Source organism: Ambystoma mexicanum, chromosome 1p (assembly GCF_040938575.1).
Source record: "Ambystoma mexicanum isolate Mex_15411 chromosome 1p, UKY_AmexF1_1, whole genome shotgun sequence".
Taxonomy (NCBI): Eukaryota; Metazoa; Chordata; class Amphibia; order Caudata; family Ambystomatidae; genus Ambystoma; species Ambystoma mexicanum.
Genome location: NC_090921.1, coordinates 1,474,530,085 through 1,474,556,172, shown reverse-complemented (window position 1 = coordinate 1,474,556,172; position 26,088 = coordinate 1,474,530,085). Strand labels below are relative to the sequence as shown.

The 26,088-nt window shown below is 44.2% G+C and overlaps 9 non-coding genes across 9 annotated transcripts; all 9 read right to left on the bottom strand.

Annotated features, from left to right (window-relative positions):
• Positions 1 to 3,304: 3,304 nt before the first annotated feature.
• TRNAI-AAU (transfer RNA isoleucine (anticodon AAU)) lies at positions 3,305 to 3,378 on the bottom strand. The gene has a single exon. It is a non-coding gene; the product is annotated as a tRNA-Ile (tRNA).
• Positions 3,379 to 5,956: 2,578 nt separating this feature from the next.
• On the bottom strand, positions 5,957 to 6,030 carry TRNAI-AAU (transfer RNA isoleucine (anticodon AAU)). Its single transcript has one exon. It is a non-coding gene; the product is annotated as a tRNA-Ile (tRNA).
• A 725-nt stretch (positions 6,031 to 6,755) lies between these two features.
• On the bottom strand, positions 6,756 to 6,829 carry TRNAI-AAU (transfer RNA isoleucine (anticodon AAU)). The gene has a single exon. It is a non-coding gene; the product is annotated as a tRNA-Ile (tRNA).
• A 3,310-nt stretch (positions 6,830 to 10,139) lies between these two features.
• Positions 10,140 to 10,213, bottom strand: TRNAI-AAU (transfer RNA isoleucine (anticodon AAU)). The gene has a single exon. It is a non-coding gene; the product is annotated as a tRNA-Ile (tRNA).
• A 1,505-nt stretch (positions 10,214 to 11,718) lies between these two features.
• TRNAI-AAU (transfer RNA isoleucine (anticodon AAU)) lies at positions 11,719 to 11,792 on the bottom strand. Its single transcript has one exon. It is a non-coding gene; the product is annotated as a tRNA-Ile (tRNA).
• A 6,211-nt stretch (positions 11,793 to 18,003) lies between these two features.
• On the bottom strand, positions 18,004 to 18,077 carry TRNAI-AAU (transfer RNA isoleucine (anticodon AAU)). The gene has a single exon. It is a non-coding gene; the product is annotated as a tRNA-Ile (tRNA).
• Positions 18,078 to 18,753: 676 nt separating this feature from the next.
• TRNAI-AAU (transfer RNA isoleucine (anticodon AAU)) lies at positions 18,754 to 18,827 on the bottom strand. Its single transcript has one exon. It is a non-coding gene; the product is annotated as a tRNA-Ile (tRNA).
• A 673-nt stretch (positions 18,828 to 19,500) lies between these two features.
• On the bottom strand, positions 19,501 to 19,574 carry TRNAI-AAU (transfer RNA isoleucine (anticodon AAU)). The gene has a single exon. It is a non-coding gene; the product is annotated as a tRNA-Ile (tRNA).
• A 1,505-nt stretch (positions 19,575 to 21,079) lies between these two features.
• Positions 21,080 to 21,153, bottom strand: TRNAI-AAU (transfer RNA isoleucine (anticodon AAU)). The gene has a single exon. It is a non-coding gene; the product is annotated as a tRNA-Ile (tRNA).
• Between the last annotated feature and the right edge of the window lie 4,935 nt (positions 21,154 to 26,088).

Genomic DNA, 26,088 nt, shown 5'->3' with positions numbered 1-26,088 from the left:
GTGCGAGGTAAGTGCAGAGCAAGTGCTGGGGAAGGGGGGGGGCTGTAGGGATACAGAGACAGTCCCGCAGTGCAAAGGGGTTCCAGGGCATCAGTGCAAGTGGAGAGTGGCTGGGCCCAGGACCGAGGCCGTTTAGAGTGGTCCAGTTGCAGGATCAGTGCAGTTTCAGTGAACAATTAATTAGCTGTTCAGCAGGGGAGAGGGAGAGAGAAAGCAGAAGCAAAGAGGAAGGTTTTGAGGTGCTTCCGGAACCGGAGATGGTTCTCCTCAAGTTCAGGGAGGCAGGAAGGCTGTTCCAGAGGGAGGCCCCTGCCGCGGAGAGAGATCTACCCCCAGCTCGATGCTTCGAGAAGCGGCTAACCCTGAGGGAATTGGAGGCGGATGAGCGAAGGGCTCGGGAAGGAAGATATTTGGGAAGAGAGAGTTGAAGGTATTTAGGACCCAGGCCCCAGAAGGCCATGTGGACAATGCAGAGGGTTTTGAACTTTATCCTCGCAGCCACTGGGAGCCAGTGTAGAGATTTCAGTCCTGGAGAGATACGGTCCCTGGGCTTGAGGCCAAGGACAAGTCTCGCAGTTCTGTTCTGGATGAGTTGCAGAGGGCGGAGAGTGGAGGCAGGCAGGTTAAGATAGAGGCTGTTACAGTAGTCCAGCTTCGAGAGAACCAGGGCTCGGGAGACAGTGAGCTTCTGGGGGAAGGAGAGGAAGGGAAGAATACCTCTGAGGAGGTGCAGCTGGCAGTGTGACCTCTTGGCGACGTCAGAAATATGAGGAGAGAAGGAGAGTGTGGAGTCGAAGATGACCCCAAGGTTTTTTGCCTTGCCGGTAGGAGCAGGGAGGGGGCCAAGGGAGGCAGGCCAGAGAGCTGCAGGAAAGGAGGGAGTGGGAGTACCGATGAGTAGAATCTCAGTCTTACTGGCATTAAGGCAGAGGTCATTGGCGGCACACCATTCTTGGATAGCAGACAGACAGTCCGAGATGAGGGAAGGAGAGGGGGAGGCTGAGGGTAGCCTGAAAATGAGCTGGGTGTCGTCCGCATAGCACTGGAAATTAGGGCAGAGAGCGGCGATGCGTGGGCAAGGAGTGCGAGATACTGGTTGATCAGCCAGGGAGAGAGATTAGATCCCTGGGGGACACCACAGGTGGAGAAAAAGATGTCGGAGAGGAAGGACCCCAGTTGGACCTGGGAGGGTCGATTTGTAAGGAAAGAGGTCAGCCACGCCAGAGCCTGACCAGTGATACCCAGGTTTTCCCGGAGACGGTTGAGCAGGATGGCATGGTTGACAGTGTCAAAGGCAGAGGAGAGATCGAGCAGCTGCTACCAAAAAAACAGCAATCTTGTGTTAGTAACTCTAAAGCTGTGAGTGCCAATTCTGCATCAATCTCATGCTTCTGCAGAAATATTTCCCAAAATGACAAAGTGGCCAATACGGGGATCGAACGGTGACCTTGGCGTTATTAGCAACACGCTCTAACCAACTGAGCTAACCGGCCAGCTGAGAGTCTTTTTCCCTTGGAAAAAAAATGCCTAACTCATTCACACATAAAACCCTTATCCTCACAACAACCTAAAGAAAAACTACATGTGATCTGAAGGAAATTCATGAATATGACAATTATCTTCAAACTGACTTGTAGCCTGCATCACATTTAAGTAGAACTGGGACAAAGAAGGTTAAATGCATCTCATTGGTCATTTCCCACAGCAGTACTGACCTGTGACCATTTATGGACTGCTGCTTCCAACAAAACAGCAAACTAGTCATAGTAAATCTAAAGCTGTGGGTGGGAATTCTGCATCAATCTCATGCTTCTGCAGAAATATTTCCCAAATTGACAAAGTGGCCAATACTGGGATCAAATTCGCTAACTTGGCGTGATTAGCACCATGCTCAGTCAGAAAAAGTATGCCTTCTGACTGGAGCATAGGAGGGAGGCCAGTTGCAGGGGGGAGTTTTCTTCCCTTGAAAGAAAATGCCTAACTCATTCACAAATACAACCCTTATCCTCACAACAACATTGGTTATGTCCGCAGCAGTACTGACCCGTGACTATGTATGCACAGCTGCTTCCAACAAAACAGCAATCTTGTGTTAGTAACTCTAAAGCTGTGAGTGCCAATTCTGCATCAATCTCATGCTTCTGCAGAAATATTTCCCAAAATGAGAAAGTGGCCAATACGAGGATCGAACCCGTGACCTTTGCGTTATTAGCACCACGCTCTAACCGGCCAGCTGAGAGTCCTGTTTCTGACTGGAGCATAAGAGGGAGGCCAGTTGCAGGGGGATTTTTTCTTCCCTTGGAAAAAAAATGCCTAAGTCATTCACACATAAAACCCTTATCCTCACAACAACCTAAAGAAAAACTACATGTGAACTGAAGGAAATTCATGAATATGACAATTATCTTCAAACTGACTTGTAGCCTGCATCACATTTAAGTAGAACTGGGACAAAGAAGGTTAAATGCATCTCATTGGTCATTTCCCACAGCAGTACTGACCTGTGACCATTTATGGACTGCTGCTTCCAACAAAACAGCAAACTAGTCATAGTAAATCTAAAGTTGTGGGTGGGAATTCTGCATCAATCTCATGCTTCTGCAGAAATATTTCCCAAATTGACAAAGTGGCCAATACTGGGATCAAATTCGCTAACTTGGCGTGATTAGCACCATGCTCAGTCAGAAAAAGTATGCCTTCTGACTGGAGCATAGGAGGGAGGCCAGTTGCAGGGGGGAGTTTTCTTCCCTTGAAAGAAAATGCCTAACTCATTCACAAATACAACCCTTATCCTCACAACAACATTGGTTATGTCCGCAGCAGTACTGTCACGTGACTATGTATGCACAACTGCTTCCAACAAAACAGCAATCTTGTGTTAGTAACTCTAAAGCTGTGAGTGCCAATTCTGCATCAATCTCAAGCTTCTGCAGAAATATTTCCCAAAATGAGAAAGTGGCCAATACGGGGATCGAACCTGTGACCTTGGCGTCATTAGCACCACGCTCTAACCAACGGAGCTAACCGGCCAGCTGAGAGGCATATTTCTGACTGGAGCATAAGAGGGAGGCCAGTTGCAGGGGGATTTTTTCTTCCCTTGAAAGAAAATGCCTAACTCATTCACAAATACAACCCTTATCCTCACAACAACATTGGTTATGTCCGCAGCAGTACTGTCCCGTGACTATGTATGCACAACTGCTTCCAACAAAACAGCAATCTTGTGTTAGTAACTCTAAAGCTGTGAGTGCCAATTCTGCATCAATCCCATCCTTCTGCAGAAATATTTCCCAAAATGACAAAGTGGCCAATATGGGGATCGAACCCGTGACCTTGGCGTTATTAGCACCACGCTCTAACCAACTGAGCTAACCAGCCATCTGAGAGTCTTTTTCCCTTGGAAAAAAATGCCTAACTCATTCACACATAAAACCCTTATCCTCACAACAACCTAAAGAAAAACTACATGTGATCTGAAGGAAATTCATGAATATGACAATTATCTTCAAACTGACTTGTAGCCTGCATCACATTTAAGTAGAACTGGGACAAAGAAGGTTAAATGCATCGCATTGGTCATTTCCCACAGCAGTACTGACCTGTGACCATTTATGGACTGCTGCTTCCAACAAAACAGCAAACTTGTCATAGTAAATCTAAAGCTGTGGGTGGGAATTCTGCATCAAACTCATGCTTCTGCAGAAATATTTCCCAAATTGACAAAGTGGCCAATACTGGGATCAAATTCGCTAACTTGGCGTGATTAGCACCATGCTCAGTCAGAAAAAGTATGCCTTCTGACTGGAGCATAGGAGGGAGGCCAGTTGCAGGGGGGTGTTTTCTTCCCTTGAAAGAAAATGCCTAACTCATTCACAAATACAACCCTTATCCTCACAACAACATTGGTTATGTCCGCAGTAGTACTGACCCGTGACTATGTATGCACAGCTGCTTCCAACAAAACAGCAATCTTGTGTTAGTAACTCTAAAGCTGTGAGTGCCAATTCTGCATCAATCTCATCCTTCTGCAGAAATATTTCCCAAATTGACAAAGTGGCCAATACTGGGATCAAATTCGCTAACTTGGCGTGATTAGCACCATGCTCAGTCAGAAAAAGTATGCCTTCTGACTGGAGCATAGGAGGGAGGCCAGTTGCAGGGGGGAGTTTTCTTCCCTTGAAAGAAAATGCCTAACTCATTCACAAATACAACCCTTATCCTCACAACAACATTGGTTATGTCCGCAGCAGTACGGACCCGTGACTATGTATGCACAGCTGCTTCCAACAAAACAGCAATCTTGTGTTAGAAACTCTAAAGCTGTGAGTGCCAATTCTGCATCAATCTCATCCTTCTGCAGAAATATTTCCCAAAATGACAAAGTGGCCAATACGTTATTAGCACAACGCTCTAACCAACTGAGCTAACCGACCAGCTGAGAGGCATATTTCTGACTGGACCATAAGAGGGAGGCCAGGTACAGGGGGATTTTTTCTTCCCTTGGAAAAAAAATGCCTAACTCATTCACACATAAAACCCTTATCCTCACAACAACCTAAAGAAAAACTACATGTGATCTGAAGGAAATTCATGAATATGACAATTATCTTCAAACTGACTTGTAGCCTGCATCACATTTAAGTAGAACTGGGACAAAGAAGGTTAAATGCATCTCATTGGTCATTTCCCACAGCAGTACTGACCTGTGACCATTTATGGACTGCTGCTTCCAACAAAACAGGAAACTAGTCATAGTAAATCTAAAGCTGTGGGTGGGAATTCTGCATCAATCTCATGCTTCTGCAGAAATATTTCCCAAATTGACAAAGTGGCCAATACTGGGATCAAATTCGCTAACTTGGCGTGATTAGCACCATGCTCAGTCAGAAAAAGTATGCCTTCTGACTGGAGCATAGGAGGGAGGCCAGTTGCAGGGGGGAGTTTTCTTCCCTTGAAAGAAAATGCCTAACTCATTCACAAATACAACCCTTATCGTCACAACAACATTGGTTATGTCCGCAGCAGTACTGACCCGTGACTATGTATGCACAGCTGCTTCCAACAAAACAGCAATCTTGTGTTAGTAACTCTAAAGCTGTGAGTGCCAATTCTGCATCAATCTCATGCTTCTGCAGAAATATTTCCCAAAATGACAAGGGGGCCAATACGGGGATCGAACCCGTGACCTTGCCATTATTAGCACCACGCTCTAACCAAATGAGGTAAACAGCCAGCTGAGAGTTTCGTTTCTGACTCAAGCATAAGCATGAGGCCAGTTGTAGGGGGATGTTTTCTTCCCTCGGAAAAAAAATGCCTAACTCATTCACACAGACAACCCTTATCCTCACAACAACCTAAAGAAAAACTCCATGTGATCTGAAGGAAATTCATGAATATTACAATTATCTTCAAACTGACTTGTGGCCTGCATCACATTTAAGTAGTACTGCGACAAAGAAGGCTATATGCATCTCATTGGTCATTTCCCACAGAAGTACTGACCTGTGACCATTTATGGACTGCTGCTTCCAACAAAACAGCAAACTTGTCATAGTAAATCTAAAGCTGTGGGTGGGAATTCTGCATCAATCTAATGCTTCTGCAGACATTTTTCCCAAATTGACAAAGTGGCCAATACTGGGATCAAATTCGCTAACTTGGCGTGATTAGCACCATGCTCAGTCAGAAAAAGTATGCTTCTGACTGGAGCATAGGAGGGAGGTCAGTTGCAGGGGGGAGTTTTCTTTCCTTGAAAGAAAATGCCTAACTCATTCACAAATACAACCCTTATCCTCACAACAACATTGGTTATGTCCGCAGCAGAAATGACCCGTGACTATGTATGCACAGCTGCTTCCAACAAAACAGCAATCTTGTGTTAGTAACTCTAAAGCTGTGAGTGCCAATTCTGCATCAATCTCATCCTTCTGCAGAAATATTTCCCAAAATGACAAAGTGGCCAATACGGGGATCGAACCCGTGACCTTGGCGTTATTAGCACAACGCTCTAACCAACTGAGCTAACCGACCAGCTGAGAAGCATATTTCTGACTGGACCATAAGAGGGAGGCCAGGTACAGGGGGATTTTTTCTTCCCTTGGAAAAAAAATGCCTAACTCATTCACACATAAAACCCTTATCCTCACAACAACCTAAAGAAAAACTACATGTGATCTGAAGGAAATTCATGAATATGACAATTATCTTCAAACTGACTTGTAGCCTGCATCACATTTAAGTAGAACTGGGACAAAGAAGGTTAAATGCATCTCATTGGTCATTTCCCACAGCAGTACTGACCTGTGACCATTTATGGACTGCTGCTTCCAACAAAACAGCAAACTAGTCATAGTAAATCTAAAGCTGTGGGTGGGAATTCTGCATCAATCTCATGCTTCTGCAGAAATATTTCCCAAATTGACAAAGTGGCCAATACTGGGATCAAATTCGCTAACTTGGCTTTATTAGCACCATGCTCAGTCAGAAAAAGTATGCCTTCTGACTGGAGCATAGGAGGGAGGCCAGTTGCAGGGGGGAGTTTTCTTCCTTTGAAAGAAAATGCCTAACTCATTCACAAATACAACCCTTATCCTCACAACAACATTGGTTATGTCCGCAGCAGTACTGACCCGTGACTATGTATGCACAGCTGCTTCCAACAAAACAGCAATCTTGTTTTAGTAACTCTAAAGCTGTGAGTGCCAATTCTGCATCAATCTCATCCTTCTGCAGAAATATTTCCCAAAATGACAAAGTGGCCAATACGGGGATCGAACCCGTGACCTTGGCGTTATTAGCACCACGCTCTAACCAACTGAGCAAACCAGCCATCTGAGAGTCTTTTTCCCTTGGAAAAAAATGCCTAACTCATTCACACATAAAACCCTTATCCTCACAACAACCTAAAGAAAAACTACATGTGATCTGAAGGAAATTCATGAATATGACAATTATCTTCAAACTGACTTGTAGCCTGCATCACATTTAAGTAGAACTGGGACAAAGAAGGTTAAATGCATCTCATTGGTCATTTCCCACAGCAGTACTGACCTGTGACCATTTATGGACTGCTGCTTCCAACAAAACAGCAAACTTGTCATAGTAAATCTAAAGCTGTGGGTGGGAATTCTGCATCAAACTCATGCTTCTGCAGAAATATTTCCCAAATTGACAAAGTGGCCAATACTGGGATCAAATTCGCTAACTTGGCGTGATTAGCACCATGCTCAGTCAGAAAAAGTATGCCTTCTGACTGGAGCATAGGAGGGAGGCCAGTTGCAGGGGGGAGTTTTCTTCCCTTGAAAGAAAATGCCTAACTCATTCACAAATACAACCCTTATCCTCACAACAACATTGGTTATGTCCGCAGTAGTACTGACCCGTGACTATGTATGCACAGCTGCTTCCAACAAAACAGCAACTTGTGTTAGTAACTCTAAAGCTGTGAGTGCCAATTCTGCATCAATCTCATCCTTCTGCAGAAATATTTCCCAAATTGACAAAGTGGCCAATACTGGGATCAAATTCGCTAACTTGGCGTGATTAGCACCATGCTCAGTCAGAAAAAGTATGCCTTCTGACTGGAGCATAGGAGGGAGGCCAGTTGCAGGGGGGAGTTTTCTGCCCTTGAAAGAAAATGCCTAACTCATTTACAAATACAACCCTTATCCTCACAACAACATTGGTTATGTCCGCAGCAGTACTGACCCGTGACTATGTATGCACAGCTGCTTCCAACAAAACAGCAATCTTGTTTTAGTAACTCTAAAGCTGTGAGTGCCAATTCTGCATCAATCTCATCCTTCTGCAGAAATATTTCCCAAAATGACAAAGTGGCCAATACGGGGATCGAACCCGTGACCTTGGCGTTATTAGCACCACGCTCTAACGGGCCAGCTGAGAGTCCTGTTTCTGACTGGAGCATAAGAGGAAGGCCAGTTGCATGGGGATTTTTTCTTCCCTTGGAAAAAAAATGCCTAACTCATTCACACATAAAACCCTTATCCTCACAACAACCTAAAGAAAAACTACATGTGATCTGAAGGAAATTCATGAATATGACAATTATCTTCAAACTGACTTGTAGCCTGCATCACATTTAAGTAGAACTGGGACAAAGCAGGTTAAATACATCTCATTGGTCATTTCCCACAGCAGTACTGACCTGTGACCATTTATGGACTGCTGCTTCCAACAAAACAGCAAACTAGTCATAGTAAATCTAAAGTTGTGGGTGGGAATTCTGCATCAATCTCATGTTTCTGCAGAAATATTTCCCAAATTGACAAAGTGGCCAATACTGGGATCAAATTTGCTAACTTGGCGTGATTAGCAACATGCTCAGTCAGAAAAAGTATGCCTTCTGACTGGAGCATAGGAGGGAGGCCAGTTGCAGGGGGGAGGTTTCTTCCCTTGAAAGAAAATGCCTAACTCATTCACAAATACAACCCTTATCCTCACAACAACATTGGTTATGTCCCGCAGCAGTACTGACCCGTGACCATGTATGCACAGCTGCTTCCAACAAAACAGCAATCTTGTGTTAGTAACTCTAAAGCTGTGAGTGCCAATTCTGCATCAATCTCATGCTTCTGCAGAAATATTTCCCAAAATGACAAAGTGGCCAATATGGGGATCGAACCCGTGACCTTGGCGTTATTAGCACCACGCTCTAACCGGCCAGCTGAGAGTCCTTTTTCTGACTGGAGCATAAGAGGGAGGCCAGTTGCAGGGGGATTTTTTCTTCCCTTGGAAAAAAAATGCCTAACTCATTCACACATAAAACCCTTATCCTCACAACAACCTAAAGAAAAACTACATGTGATCTGAAGGAAATTCATGAATATGACAATTATCTTCAAACTGACTTGTAGCCTGCATCACATTTAAGTAGAACTGGGACAAAGAAGGTTAAATGCATCTCATTGGTCATTTCCCACAGCAGTACTGACCTGTGACCATTTATGGACTGCTGCTTCCAACAAAACAGCAAACTGGTCATAGTAAATCTAAAGTTGTGGGTGGGAATTCTGCATCAATCTCATGCTTCTGCAGAAATATTTCCCAAATTGACAAAGTGGCCAATACTGGGATCAAATTCGCTAACTTGGCGTGATTAGCACCATGCTCAGTCAGAAAAAGTATGCCTTCTGACTGGAGCATAGGAGGGAGGCCAGTTGCAGGGGGGAGTTTTCTTCCCTTGAAAGAAAATGCCTAACTCATTCACAAATACAACCCTTATCCTCACAACAACATTGGTTATGTCCGCAGCAGTACTGACCCGTGACTATGTATGCACAGCTGCTTCCAACAAAACAGCAATCTTGTGTTAGTAACTCTAAAGCTGTGAGTGCCAATTCTGCATCAATCTCATGCTTCTGCAAAAATATTTCCCAAAATTACGGGGATCAAACCTGTGACCTTGGCGTTATTAGCACCACGCTCTAACCAACTGAGCTAACCGGCCAGCTGAAAGTATTTTCCCTTGGAAAAAAAATGCCTAACTCATTCACACATAAAACCCTTATCCTCACAACAACCTAAAGAAAAACTACATGTGATCTGAAGGAAATTCATGAATATGACAATTATCTTCAAACTGACTTGTAGCCTGCATCACATTTAAGTAGAACTGGGACAAAGAAGGTTAAATGCATCTCATTGGTCATTTCCCACAGCAGTACTGACCTGTGACCATTTATGGACTGCTGCTTCCAACAAAACAGCAAACTAGTCATAGTAAATCTAAAGCTGTGGGTGGGAATTCTGCATCAATCTCATGCTTCTGCAGAAATATTTCCCAAATTGACAAAGTGGCCAATACTGGGATCAAATTCGCTAACTTGGCGTGATTAGCACCATGCTCAGTCAGAAAAAGTATGCCTTCTGACTGGAGCATAGGAGGGAGGCCAGTTGCAGGGGGGAGTTTTCTTCCCTTGAAAGAAAATGCCTAACTCATTCACAAATACAACCCTTATCCTCACAACATTGGTTATGTCCGCAGCAGTACTGACCCGTGACTATGTATGCACAGCTGCTTCCAACAAAACAGCAATCTTGTGTTAGTAACTCTAAAGCTATGAGTGCCAATTCTGCATCAATCTCATCCTTCTGCAGAAATATTTCCCAAAACGACAAAGTGGCCAATACGGGGATCGAACCCGTGACCTTGGCGTTATTAGCACCACGCTCTAACCAACTGAGCTAACCGGCCAGCTGATAGGCTATTTCTAACTGGAGCATAAGAGGGAGGCCAGTTGCAGGGGGATTTTTTCTTCCCTTGGAAAAAAAATGCCTAACCCATTCACACATAAAACCCTTATCCTCACAACAACCTAAAGAAAAACTACATGTGATCTGAAGGAAATTCACGAATATGACAATTATCTTCAAACTGACTTGTAGCCTGCATCACATTTAAGTAGAACTGGGACAAAGAAGGTTAAATGCATCTCATTGGTCATTTCCCACAGCAGTACTGACCTGTGACCATTTATGGACTGCTGCTTCCAACAAAACAGCAAACTTGTCATAGTAAATCTAAAGCTGTGGGTGGGAATTCTGCATCAATCTCATGCTTCTGCAGAAATATTTCCCAAATTGACAAAGTGGCCAATACTGGGATCAAATTCGCTAACTTGGCGTGATTAGCACCATGCTCAGTCAGAAAAAGTATGCCTTCTGACTGGAGCATAGGAGGGAGGCCAGTTGCAGGGGGGAGTTTTCTTCCCTTGAAAGAAAATGCCTAACTCATTCACAAATACAACCCTTATCCTCACAACAACATTGGTTATGTCCGCAGTAGTACTGACCCGTGACTATGTATGCACAGCTGCTTCCAACAAAACAGCAATCTTGTGTTAGTAACTCTAAAGCTGTGAGTGCCAATTCTGCATCAATCTCATCCTTCTGCAGAAATATTTCCCAAATTGACAAAGTGGCCAATACTGGGATCAAATTCGCTAACTTGGCGTGATTAGCACCATGCTCAGTCAGAAAAAGTAAGCCTTCTGACTGGAGCATAGGAGGGAGGCCAGTTGCAGGGGGATTTTTTCTTCCCTTGGAAAAAAAATGCCTAACTCATTCACACATAAAACCCTTATCCTCACAGCAACCTAAAGAAAAACTACATGTGATCTGAAGGAAATTCACGAATATGACAATTATCTTCAAACTGACTTGTAGCCTGCATCACATTTAAGTAGAACTGGGACAAAGAAGGTTAAATGCATCTCATTGGTCATTTCCCACAGCAGTACTGACCTGTGACCATTTATGGACTGCTGCTTCCAACAAAACAGGAAACTAGTCATAGTAAATCTAAAGCTGTGGGTCGGAATTCTGCATCAATCTCATGCTTCTGCAGAAATATTTCCCAAATTGACAAAGTGGCCAATACTGGGATCAAATTCGCTAACTTGGCGTGATTAACACCATGCTCAGTCAAAAAAAGTATGCCTTCTGACTGGAGTACAGGAGGGAGGCCAGTTGCAGGGGGGAGTTTTCTTCCCTTGAAAGAAAATGCCTAACTCATTCACAAATACAACCCTTATCCTCACAACAACATTGGTTATGTCCCGCAGCAGTACTGACCCGTGACCATGTATGCACAGCTGTTTCCAACAAAACAGCAATCTTGTGTTAGTAACTCTAAAGCTGTGAGTGCCAATTCTGCATCAATCTCATGCTTCTGCAGAAATATTTCCCAAAATGACAAAGTGGCCAATACGGGCATCGAACCCGTGACCTTGGCGTTATTAGCACCACGCTCTAACCAACTGAGCTAACCGGCCAGCTGAGAGGTATATTTCTGACTGGAGCATAAGCAGGAGGCCAGTTGTAGGGGGATGTTTTCTTCCCTTGGAAAAAAAATGCCTAACTCATTCACACAGACAACCCTTATCCTCACAACAACCTAAAGAAAAACTCCATGTGATCTGAAGGAAATTCATGAATATTACAATTATCTTCAAACTGACTTGTGGCCTGCATCACATTTAGGTAGTACTGCGACAAAGAAGGTTAAATGCATCTCATTGGTCGTTTCCCACAGCAGTACTGACCTGTGACCATTTACGGACTGCTGCTTCCAACAAAACAGCAAACTTGTCATAGTAAATCTAAAGCTGTGGGTGGGAATTCTGCATCAATCTAATGCTTCTGCAGACATTTTTTCCCAAATTGACAAAGTGGCCAATACTGGGATCAAATTCTCTAACTTGGCGTGATTAGCACCATGCTCAGTCAGAAAAAGTATGCTTCTGACGGGAGCATAGGAGGGAGGCCAGTTGCAGGGGGGATTTTCTTTCCTTGAAAGAAAATGCCTAACTCATTCACAAATACAACCCTTATCCTCACAACAACATTGGTTATGTCCGCAGCAGTACTGACCCGTGACTATGTATGCACAGCTGCTTCCAACAAAACAGCAATCTTGTGTTAGTAACTCTAAAGCTGTGAGTGCCAATTCTGCATCAATCTCATCCTTCTGCAGAAATATTTCCCAAAATGACAAAGTGGCCAATACGGGGATGGAACCCGTGACCTTGGTGTTATTAGCACCACGCTCTAACCAACTGAGCTAACCTGCCAGCTGAGAGGCATATTTCTGACTGGACCATAAGAGGGAGGCCAGTTGCAGGGGGATTTTTTCTTCCCTTGGAAAAAAAATGCCTAACTCATTCACACATAAAACCCTTATCCTCACAACAACCTAAAGAAAAACTACATGTGATCTGAAGGAAATTGATGAATATGACAATTATCTTCAAACTGACTTGTAGCCTGCATCACATTTAAGTAGAACTGGGACAAAGAAGGTTAAATGCATCTCATTGGTCATTTCCCACAGCAGTACTGACCTGTGACCATTTATGGACTGCTGCTTCCAACAAAACAGCAAACTAGTCATAGTAAATCTAAAGCTGTGGGTGGGAATTCTGCATCAATCTCATGCTTCTGCAGAAATATTTCCCAAATTGACAAAGTGGCCAATACTGGGATCAAATCCGCTAACTTGGCATGATTAGCACCATGCTCAGTCAGAAAAAGTATGCCTTCTGACTGGAGCACAGGAGGGAGGCCAGTTGCAGGGGGGAGTTTTCTTCCCTTGAAAGAAAATGCCTAACTCATTCACAAATACAACCCTTATCCTCACAACAACATTGGTTATGTCCCGCAGCAGTACTGACCCGTGACCATGTATGCACAGCTGCTTCCAACAAAACAGCAATCTTGTGTTAGTAACTCTAAAGCTGAGAGTGCCAATTCTGCATCAATCTCATGCTTCTGCAGAAATATTTCCCAAAATGACAAAGTGGCCAATACAGGGATCGAACCAGTGACCTTGGCGTTATTAGCACCACGCTCTAACCTGCCAGCTGAGAGTCCTGTTTCTGACTGGAGCATAAGAGGGAGGCCAGTTGCAGGGGGATTTTTTCTTCCCTTGGAAAAAAAATGCCGAACTCATTCACACATAAAACCCTTATCCTCACAACAACCTAAAGAAAAACTACATGTGATCTGAAGGAAATTCATGAATATGACAATTATCTTCAAACTGACTTGTAGCCTGCATCACATTTAAGTAGAACTGGGACAAAGAAGGTTAAATGCATCTCATTGGTCATTTCCCACAGCGGTACTGACCTGTGACCATTTATGGACTGCTGCTTCCAACAAGACAGCAAACTAGTCATAGTAAATCTAAAGCTGTGGGTGGGAATTCTGCATCAATCTCATGCTTCTGCAGAAATATTTCCCAAATTGACAAAGTGGCCAATACTGGGATCAAATTCGCTAACTTGGCGTGATTAGCACCATGCTCAGTCAGAAAAAGTATGCCTTCTGACTGGGGCATAGGAGGGAGGCCAGTTGCAGGGGGGAGTTTTCTTCCCTTGAAAGAAAATGCCTAACTCATTCACAAATACAACCCTTATCCTCACAACAACATTGGTTATGTCCGCAGCAGTACTGACCCGTGACTATGTATGCACAACTGCTTCCAACAAAACAGCAATCTTGTGTTAGTAACTCTAAAGCTGTGAGTGCCAATTCTGCATCAATCTCATGCTTCTGCAGAAATATTTCCCAAAATGACAAAGTGGCCAATACGGGGATCGAACCTGTGACCTTGGCGTTATTAGCACCACGTTCTAACCAACTGAGCTAACTGGCCAGCTGAGAGGCATATTTCTGACTGGAGCATAAGAGGGAGGCCAGTTGCAGGGGGATTTTTTCATCCCTTGGAAAAAAATGCCTAACTCATTCACACATAAAACCCTTATCCTCACAACAACCTAAAGAAAAACTACATGTGATCTGAAGAAAATTCACGAATATGACAATTATCTTCAAACTGACTTGTAGCCTGCATCACATTTAAGTAGAACTGGGACAAAGAAGGTTAAATGCATCTCATTGGTCATTTCCCACAGCAGTACTGACCTGTGACCATTTATGGACTGCTGCTTCCAACAAAACAGCAAACTAGTCATAGTAAATCTAAAGCTGTGGGTGGGAATTCTGCATCAATCTCATGCTTCTGCAGAAATATTTCCCAAATTGACAAAGTGGCCAATACTGGGATCAAATTCGCTGACTTGGCGTGATTAGCACCATGCTCAGTCAGAAAAAGTATGCCTTCTGACTGGAGCATAGGAGGGAGGCCAGTTGCAGGGGGTAGTTTTCTTCCCTTGAAAGAAAATGCCTAACTCATTCACAAATACAACCCTTATCCTCACAACAACATTGGTTATGTCCCGCAGCAGTACTGACCCGTGACCATGTATGCACAGCTATGATATGATATGATATGATATGGTATTTGTAACGCGCCTATACACAGGTGTTTCAAGGCGCGACGAGGCAGGGAGGGGAGGGACAAGGGGAGACAGACAACGATCCTACTAGGCCAGGTGTCATTCAGATCGCGCAAGTGCAGGGGTGGGGGAGGGGGAAAAGTGCAAGGGGAAGGGGAGGGGGGGAAGTGCAGTACAAGGTAAGTGGCGTAAAGTAATAAATAAATAAATAGGGCCAGCTGGTGGCAAGTGCGAGGTAAGTGCAGAGCAAGTGCTGGGGAAGGGGGGGGGCTGTAGGGATACAGAGACAGTCCCGCAGTGCAAAGGGGTTCCAGGGCATCAGTGCAAGTGGAGAGTGGCTGGGCCCAGGACCGAGGCCGTTTAGAGTGGTCCAGTTGCAGGATCAGTGCAGTTTCAGTGAACAATTAATTAGCTGTTCAGCAGGGGAGAGGGAGAGAGAAAGCAGAAGCAAAGAGGAAGGTTTTGAGGTGCTTCCGGAACCGGAGATGGTTCTCCTCAAGTTCAGGGAGGCAGGAAGGCTGTTCCAGAGGGAGGCCCCTGCCGCGGAGAGAGATCTACCCCCAGCTCGATGCTTCGAGAAGCGGCTAACCCTGAGGGAATTGGAGGCGGATGAGCGAAGGGCTCGGGAAGGAAGATATTTGGGAAGAGAGAGTTGAAGGTATTTAGGACCCAGGCCCCAGAAGGCCTTGTGGACAATGCAGAGGGTTTTGAACTTTATCCTCGCAGCCACTGGGAGCCAGTGTAGAGATTTCAGTCCTGGAGAGATACGGTCCCTGGGCTTGAGGCCAAGGACAAGTCTCGCAGTTCTGTTCTGGATGAGTTGCAGAGGGCGGAGAGTGGAGGCAGGCAGGTTAAGATAGAGGCTGTTACAGTAGTCCAGCTTCGAGAGAACCAGGGCTCGGGAGACAGTGAGCTTCTGGGGGAAGGAGAGGAAGGGAAGAATACCTCTGAGGAGGTGCAGCTGGCAGTGTGACCTCTTGGCGACGTCAGAAATATGAGGAGAGAAGGAGAGTGTGGAGTCGAAGATGACCCCAAGGTTTTTTGCCTTGCCGGTAGGAGCAGGGAGGGGGCCAAGGGAGGCAGGCCAGAGAGCTGCAGGGAAGGAGGGAGTGGGAGTACCGATGAGTAGAATCTCAGTCTTACTGGCATTAAGGCAGAGGTCATTGGCGGCACACCATTCTTGGATAGCAGACAGACAGTCCGAGATGAGGGAAGGAGAGGGGGAGGCTGAGGGTAGCCTGAAAATGAGCTGGGTGTCGTCCGCATAGCACTGGAAATTAGGGCAGAGAGCGGCGATGCGTGGGCAAGGAGTGCCAGATACTGGTTGAACAGCCAGGGAGAGAGATTAGATCCCTGGGGGACACCACAGGTGGAGAAAAAGATGTCGGAGAGGAAGGACCCCAGTTGGACCTGGGAGGGTCGATTTGTAAGGAAAGAGGTCAGCCACGCCAGAGCCTGACCAGTGATACCCAGGTTTTCCCGGAGACGGTTGAGCAGGATGGCATGGTTGACAGTGTCAAAGGCAGAGGAGAGATCGAGCAGCTGCTACCAAAAAAACAGCAATCTTGTGTTAGTAACTCTAAAGCTGTGAGTGCCAATTCTGCATCAATCTCATGCTTCTGCAGAAATATTTCCCAAAATGACAAAGTGGCCAATACGGGGATCGAACGGTGACCTTGGCGTTATTAGCAACACGCTCTAACCAACTGAGCTAACCGGCCAGCTGAGAGTCTTTTTCCCTTGGAAAAAAAATGCCTAACTCATTCACACATAAAACCCTTATCCTCACAACAACCTAAAGAAAAACTACATGTGATCTGAAGGAAATTCATGAATATGACAATTATCTTCAAACTGACTTGTAGCCTGCATCACATTTAAGTAGAACTGGGACAAAGAAGGTTAAATGCATCTCATTGGTCATTTCCCACAGCAGTACTGACCTGTGACCATTTATGGACTGCTGCTTCCAACAAAACAGCAAACTAGTCATAGTAAATCTAAAGCTGTGGGTGGGAATTCTGCATCAATCTCATGCTTCTGCAGAAATATTTCCCAAATTGACAAAGTGGCCAATACTGGGATCAAATTCGCTAACTTGGCGTGATTAGCACCATGCTCAGTCAGAAAAAGTATGCCTTCTGACTGGAGCATAGGAGGGAGGCCAGTTGCAGGGGGGAGTTTTCTTCCCTTGAAAGAAAATGCCTAACTCATTCACAAATACAACCCTTATCCTCACAACAACATTGGTTATGTCCGCAGCAGTACTGACCCGTGACTATGTATGCACAGCTGCTTCCAACAAAACAGCAATCTTGTGTTAGTAACTCTAAAGCTGTGAGTGCCAATTCTGCATCAATCTCATGCTTCTGCAGAAATATTTCCCAAAATGAGAAAGTGGCCAATACGAGGATCGAACCCGTGACCTTTGCGTTATTAGCACCATGCTTTAACCGGCCAGCTGAGAGTCCTGTTTCTGACTGGAGCATAAGAGGGAGGCCAGTTGCAGGGGGATTTTTTCTTCCCTTGGAAAAAAAATGCCTAAGTCATTCACACATAAAACCCTTATCCTCACAACAACCTAAAGAAAAACTACATGTGATCTGAAGGAAATTCATGAATATGACAATTATCTTCAAACTGACTTGTAGCCTGCATCACATTTAAGTAGAACTGGGACAAAGAAGGTTAAATGCATCTCATTGGTCATTTCCCACAGCAGTACTGACCTGTGACCATTTATGGACTGCTGCTTCCAACAAAACAGCAAACTAGTCATAGTAAATCTAAAGTTGTGAGTGGGAATTCTGCATCAATCTCATGCTTCTGCAGAAATATTTCCCAAATTGACAAAGTGGCCAATACTGGGATCAAATTCGCTAACTTGGCGTGATTAGCACCATGCTCAGTCAGAAAAAGTATGCCTTCTGACTGGAGCATAGGAGGGAGGCCAGTTGCAGGGGGGAGTTTTCTTCCCTTGAAAGAAAATGCCTAACTCATTCACAAATACAACCCTTATCCTCACAACAACATTGGTTATGTCCGCAGCAGTACTGTCCCGTGACTATGTATGCACAACTGCTTCCAACAAAACAGCAATCTTGTGTTAGTAACTCTAAAGCTGTGAGTGCCAATTCTGCATCAATCTCAAGCTTCTGCAGAAATATTTCCCAAAATGAGAAAGTGGCCAATACGGGGATCGAACCTGTGACCTTGGCGTTATTAGCACCACGCTCTAACCAACTGAGCTAACCGGCCAGCTGAAAGTCTTTTCCCTTGGAAAAAAAATGCCTAACTCATTCACACATAAAACCCTTATCCTCACAACAACCTAAAGAAAAACTACATGTGATCTGAAGGAAATTCATGAATATGACAATTATCTTCAAACTGACTTGTAGCCTGCATCACATTTAAGTAGAACTGGGACAAAGAAGGTTAAATGCATCTCATTGGTCATTTCCCACAGCAGTACTGACCTGTGACCATTTATGGACTGCTGCTTCCAACAAAACAGCAAACTAGTCATAGTAAATCTAAAGTTGTGAGTGGGAATTCTGCATCAATCTCATGCTTCTGCAGAAATATTTCCCAAATTGACAAAGTGGCCAATACTGGGATCAAATTCGCTAACTTGGCGTGATTAGCACCATGCTCAGTCAGAAAAAGTATGCCTTCTGACTGGAGCATAGGAGGGAGGCCAGTTGCAGGGGGGAGTTTTCTTCCCTTGAAAGAAAATGCCTAACTCATTCACAAATACAACCCTTATCCTCACAACAACATTGGTTATGTCCGCAGCAGTACTGTCCCGTGACTATGTATGCACAACTGCTTCCAACAAAACAGCAATCTTGTGTTAGTAACTCTAAAGCTGTGAGTGCCAATTCTGCATCAATCTCAAGCTTCTGCAGAAATATTTCCCAAAATGAGAAAGTGGCCAATACGGGGATCGAACCTGTGACCTTGGCGTTATTAGCACCACGCTCTAACCAACTGAGCTAACCGGCCAGCTGAAAGTCTTTTCCCTTGGAAAAAAAATGCCTAACTCATTCACACATAAAACCCTTATCCTCACAACAACCTAAAGAAAAACTACATGTGATCTGAAGGAAATTCATGAATATGACAATTATCTTCAAACTGACTTGTAGCCTGCATCACATTTAAGTAGAACTGGGACAAAGAAGGTTAAATGCATCTCATTGGTCATTTCCCACAGCAGTACTGACCTGTGACCATTTATGGACTGCTGCTTCCAACAAAACAGCAAACTAGTCATAGTAAATCTAAAGCTGTGGGTGGGAATTCTGCATCAATCTCATGCTTCTGCAGAAATATTTCCCAAATTGACAAAGTGGCCAATACTGGGATCAAATTCGCTAACTTGGCGTGATTAGCACCATGCTCAGTCAGAAAAAGTATGCCTTCTGACTGGAGCATAGGAGGGAGGCCAGTTGCAGGGGGGAGTTTTCTTCCCTTGAAAGAAAATGCCTAACTCATTCACAAATACAACCCTTATCCTCACAACATTGGTTATGTCCGCAGCAGTACTGACCCGTGACTATGTATGCACAGCTGCTTCCAACAAAACAGCAATCTTGTGTTAGTAACTCTAAAGCTATGAGTGCCAATTCTGCATCAATCTCATCCTTCTGCAGAAATATTTCCCAAAATGACAAAGTGGCCAATACGGGGATCGAACCCGTGACCTTGGCGTTATTAGCACCACGCTCTAACCAACTGAGCTAACCGGCCAGCTGAGAGGCTATTTCTAACTGGAGCATAAGAGGGAGGCCAGTTGCAGGGGGATTTTTTCTTCCCTTGGAAAAAAAATGCCTAACCCATTCACACATAAAACCCTTATCCTCACAACAACCTAAAGAAAAACTACATGTGATCTGAAGGAAATTCACGAATATGACAATTATCTTCAAACTGACTTGTAGCCTGCATCACATTTAAGTAGAACTGGGACAAAGAAGGTTAAATGCATCTCATTGGTCATTTCCCACAGCAGTACTGACCTGTGACCATTTATGGACTGCTGCTTCCAACAAAACAGCAAACTTGTCATAGTAAATCTAAAGCTGTGGGTGGGAATTCTGCATCAATCTCATGCTTCTGCAGAAATATTTCCCAAATTGACAAAGTGGCCAATACTGGGATCAAATTCGCTAACTTGGCGTGATTAGCACCATGCTCAGTCAGAAAAAGTATGCCTTCTGACTGGAGCATAGGAGGGAGGCCAGTTGCAGGGGGGAGTTTTCTTCCCTTGAAAGAAAATGCCTAACTCATTCACAAATACAACCCTTATCCTCACAACAACATTGGTTATGTCCGCAGTAGTACTGACCCATGACTATGTATGCACAGCTGCTTCCAACAAAACAGCAATCTTGTGTTAGTAACTCTAAAGCTGTGAGTGCCAATTCTGCATCAATCTCATCCTTCTGCAGAAATATTTCCCAAATTGACAAAGTGGCCAATACTGGGATCAAATTCGCTAACTTGGCGTGATTAGCACCATGCTCAGTCAGAAAAAGTAAGCCTTCTGACTGGAGCATAGGAGGGAGGCCAGTTGCAGGGGGATTTTTTCTTCCCTTGGAAAAAAAATGCCTAACTCATTCACACATAAAACCCTTATCCTCACAGCAACCTAAAGAAAAACTACATGTGATCTGAAGGAAATTCACGAATATGACAATTATCTTCAAACTGACTTGTAGCCTGCATCACATTTAAGTAGAACTGGGACAAAGAAGGTTAAATGCATCTCATTGGTCATTTCCCACAGCAGTACTGACCTGTGACCATTTATGGACTGCTGCTTCCAACAAAACAGGAAACTAGTCATAGTAAATCTAAAGCTGTGGGTCGGAATTCTGCATCAATCTCATGCTTCTGCAGAAATATTTCCCAAATTGACAAAGTGGCCAATACTGGGATCAAATTCGCTAACTTGGCGTGATTAACACCATGCTCAGTCAAAAAAAGTATGCCTTCTGACTGGAGTACAGGAGGGAGGCCAGTTGCAGGGGGGAGTTTTCTTCCCTTGAAAGAAAATGCCTAACTCATTCACAAATACAACCCTTATCCTCACAACAACATTGGTTATGTCCCGCAGCAGTACTGACCCGTGACCATGTATGCACAGCTGTTTCCAACAAAACAGCAATCTTGTGTTAGTAACTCTAAAGCTGTGAGTGCCAATTCTGCATCAATCTCATGCTTCTGCAGAAATATTTCCCAAAATGACAAAGTGGCCAATACGGGCATCGAACCCGTGACCTTGGCGTTATTAGCACCACGCTCTAACCAACTGAGCTAACCGGCCAGCTGAGAGGTATATTTCTGACTGGAGCATAAGCAGGAGGCCAGTTGTAGGGGGATGTTTTCTTCCCTTGGAAAAAAATGCCTAACTCATTCACACAGACAACCCTTATCCTCACAACAACCTAAAGAAAAACTCCATGTGATCTGAAGGAAATTCATGAATATTACAATTATCTTCAAACTGACTTGTGGCCTGCATCACATTTAGGTAGTACTGCGACAAAGAAGGTTAAATGCATCTCATTGGTCGTTTCCCACAGCAGTACTGACCTGTGACCATTTACGGACTGCTGCTTCCAACAAAACAGCAAACTTGTCATAGTAAATCTAAAGCTGTGGGTGGGAATTCTGCATCAATCTAATGCTTCTGCAGACATTTTTTCCCAAATTGACAAAGTGGCCAATACTGGGATCAAATTCTCTAACTTGGCGTGATTAGCACCATGCTCAGTCAGAAAAAGTATGCTTCTGATGGGAGCATAGGAGGGAGGCCAGTTGCAGGGGGGATTTTCTTTCCTTGAAAGAAAATGCCTAACTCATTCACAAATACAACCCTTATCCTCACAACAACATTGGTTATGTCCGCAGCAGTACTGACCCGTGACTATGTATGCACAGCTGCTTCCAACAAAACAGCAATCTTGTGTTAGTAACTCTAAAGCTGTGAGTGCCAATTCTGCATCAATCTCATCCTTCTGCAGAAATATTTCCCAAAATGACAAAGTGGCCAATACGGGGATCGAACCCGTGACCTTGGTGTTATTAGCACCACGCTCTAACCAACTGAGCTAACCTGCCAGCTGAGAGGCATATTTCTGACTGGACCATAAGAGGGAGGCCAGTTGCAGGGGGATTTTTTCTTCCCTTGGAAAAAAAATGCCTAACTCATTCACACATAAAACCCTTATCCTCACAACAACCTAAAGAAAAACTACATGTGAGCTGAAGGAAATTGATGAATATGACAATTATCTTCAAACTGACTTGTAGCCTGCATCACATTTAAGTAGAACTGGGACAAAGAAGGTTAAATGCATCTCATTGGTCATTTCCCACAGCAGTACTGACCTGTGACCATTTATGGACTGCTGCTTCCAACAAAACAGCAAACTAGTCATAGTAAATCTAAAGCTGTGGGTGGGAATTCTGCATCAATCTCATGCTTCTGCAGAAATATTTCCCAAATTGACAAAGTGGCCAATACTGGGATCAAATCCGCTAACTTGGCATGATTAGCACCATGCTCAGTCAGAAAAAGTATGCCTTCTGACTGGAGCACAGGAGGGAGGCCAGTTGCAGGGGGGAGTTTTCTTCCCTTGAAAGAAAATGCCTAACTCATTCACAAATACAACCCTTATCCTCACAACAACATTGGTTATGTCCCGCAGCAGTACTGACCCGTGACCATGTATGCACAGCTGCTTCCAACAAAACAGCAATCTTGTGTTAGTAACTCTAAAGCTGAGAGTGCCAATTCTGCATCAATCTCATGCTTCTGCAGAAATATTTCCCAAAATGACAAAGTGGCCAATACAGGGATCGAACCGGTGACCTTGGCGTTATTAGCACCACGCTCTAACCTGCCAGCTGAGAGTCCTGTTTCTGACTGGAGCATAAGAGGGAGGCCAGTTGCAGGGGGATTTTTTCTTCCCTTGGAAAAAAAATGCCGAACTCATTCACACATAAAACCCTTATCCTCACAACAACCTAAAGAAAAACTACATGTGATCTGAAGGAAATTCATGAATATGACAATTATCTTCAAACTGACTTGTAGCCTGCATCACATTTAAGTAGAACTGGGACAAAGAAGGTTAAATGCATCTCATTGGTCATTTCCCACAGCGGTACTGACCTGTGACCATTTATGGACTGCTGCTTCCAACAAGACAGCAAACTAGTCATAGTAAATCTAAAGCTGTGGGTGGGAATTCTGCATCAATCTCATGCTTCTGCAGAAATATTTCCCAAATTGACAAAGTGGCCAATACTGGGATCAAATTCGCTAACTTGGCGTGATTAGCACCATGCTCAGTCAGAAAAAGTATGCCTTCTGACTGGGGCATAGGAGGGAGGCCAGTTGCAGGGGGGAGTTTTCTTCCCTTGAAAGAAAATGCCTAACTCATTCACAAATACAACCCTTATCCTCACAACAACATTGGTTATGTCCGCAGCAGTACTGACCCGTGACTATGTATGCACAACTGCTTCCAACAAAACAGCAATCTTGTGTTAGTAACTCTAAAGCTGTGAGTGCCAATTCTGCATCAATCTCATGCTTCTGCAGAAATATTTCCCAAAATGACAAAGTGGCCAATACGGGGATCGAACCTGTGACCTTGGCGTTATTAGCACCACGTTCTAACCAACTGAGCTAACTGGCCAGCTGAGAGGCATATTTCTGACTGGAGCATAAGAGGGAGGCCAGTTGCAGGGGGATTTTTTCATCCCTTGGAAAAAAATGCCTAACTCATTCACACATAAAACCCTTATCCTCACAACAACCTAAAGAAAAACTACATGTGATCTGAAGAAAATTCACGAATATGACAATTATCTTCAAACTGACTTGTAGCCTGCATCACATTTAAGTAGAACTGGGACAAAGAAGGTTAAATGCATCTCATTGGTCATTTCCCACAGCAGTACTGACCTGTGACCATTTATGGACTGCTGCTTCCAACAAAACAGCAAACTAGTCATAGTAAATCTAAAGCTGTGGGTGGGAATTCTGCATCAATCTCATGCTTCTGCAGAAATATTTCCCAAATTGACAAAGTGGCCAATACTGGGATCAAATTCGCTGACTTGGCGTGATTAGCACCATGCTCAGTCAGAAAAAGTATGCCTTCTGACTGGGGCATAGGAGGGAGGCCAGTTGCAGGGGGGAGTTTTCTTCCCTTGAAAGAAAATGCCTAACTCATTCACAAATACAACCCTTATCCTCACAACAACATTGGTTATGTCCGCAGCAGTACTGACCCGTGACTATGTATGCACAACTGCTTCCAACAAAACAGCAATCTTGTGTTAGTAACTCTAAAGCTGTGAGTGCCAATTCTGCATCAATCTCATCCTTCTGCAGAAATATTTCCCAAAATGACAAAGTGGCCAATACGGGGATCGAACCCGTGACCTTGGTGTTATTAGCACCACGCTCTAACCAACTGAGCTAACCTGCCAGCTGAGAGGCATATTTCTGACTGGACCATAAGAGGGAGGCCAGTTGCAGGGGGATTTTTTCTTCCCTTGGAAAAAAAATGCCTAACTCATTCACACATAAAACCCTTATCCTCACAACAACCTAAAGAAAAACTACATGTGATCTGAAGGAAATTGATGAATATGACAATTATCTTCAAACTGACTTGTAGCCTGCATCACATTTAAGTAGAACTGGGACAAAGAAGGTTAAATGCATCTCATTGGTCATTTCCCACAGCAGTACTGACCTGTGACCATTTATGGACTGCTGCTTCCAACAAAACAGCAAACTAGTCATAGTAAATCTAAAGCTGTGGGTGGGAATTCTGCATCAATCTCATGCTTCTGCAGAAATATTTCCCAAATTGACAAAGTGGCCAATACTGGGATCAAATCCGCTAACTTGGCATGATTAGCACCATGCTCAGTCAGAAAAAGTATGCCTTCTGACTGGAGCACAGGAGGGAGGCCAGTTGCAGGGGGGAGTTTTCTTCCCTTGAAAGAAAATGCCTAACTCATTCACAAATACAACCCTTATCCTCACAACAACATTGGTTATGTCCCGCAGCAGTACTGACCCGTGACCATGTATGCACAGCTGCTTCCAACAAAACAGCAATCTTGTGTTAGTAACTCTAAAGCTGAGAGTGCCAATTCTGCATCAATCTCATGCTTCTGCAGAAATATTTCCCAAAATGACAAAGTGGCCAATACAGGGATCGAACCGGTGACCTTGGCGTTATTAGCACCACGCTCTAACCTGCCAGCTGAGAGTCCTGTTTCTGACTGGAGCATAAGAGGGAGGCCAGTTGCAGGGGGATTTTTTCTTTCCTTGGAAAAAAAATGCCGAACTCATTCACACATAAAACCCTTATCCTCACAACAACCTAAAGAAAAACTACATGTGATCTGAAGGAAATTCATGAATATGACAATTATCTTCAAACTGACTTGTAGCCTGCATCACATTTAAGTAGAACTGGGACAAAGAAGGTTAAATGCATCTCATTGGTCATTTCCCACAGCGGTACTGACCTGTGACCATTTATGGACTGCTGCTTCCAACAAGACAGCAAACTAGTCATAGTAAATCTAAAGCTGTGGGTGGGAATTCTGCATCAATCTCATGCTTCTGCAGAAATATTTCCCAAATTGACAAAGTGGCCAATACTGGGATCAAATTCGCTAACTTGGCGTGATTAGCACCATGCTCAGTCAGAAAAAGTATGCCTTCTGACTGGGGCATAGGAGGGAGGCCAGTTGCAGGGGGGAGTTTTCTTCCCTTGAAAGAAAATGCCTAACTCATTCACAAATACAACCCTTATCCTCACAACAACATTGGTTATGTCCGCAGCAGTACTGACCCGTGACTATGTATGCACAACTGCTTCCAACAAAACAGCAATCTTGTGTTAGTAACTCTAAAGCTGTGAGTGCCAATTCTGCATCAATCTCATGCTTCTGCAGAAATATTTCCCAAAATGACAAAGTGGCCAATACGGGGATCGAACCTATGACCTTGGCGTTATTAGCACCACGTTCTAACCAACTGAGCTAACTGGCCAGCTGAGAGGCATATTTCTGACTGGAGCATAAGAGGGAGGCCAGTTGCAGGGGGATTTTTTCATCCCTTGGAAAAAAATGCCTAACTCATTCACACATAAAACCCTTATCCTCACAACAACCTAAAGAAAAACTACATGTGATCTGAAGAAAATTCACGAATATGACA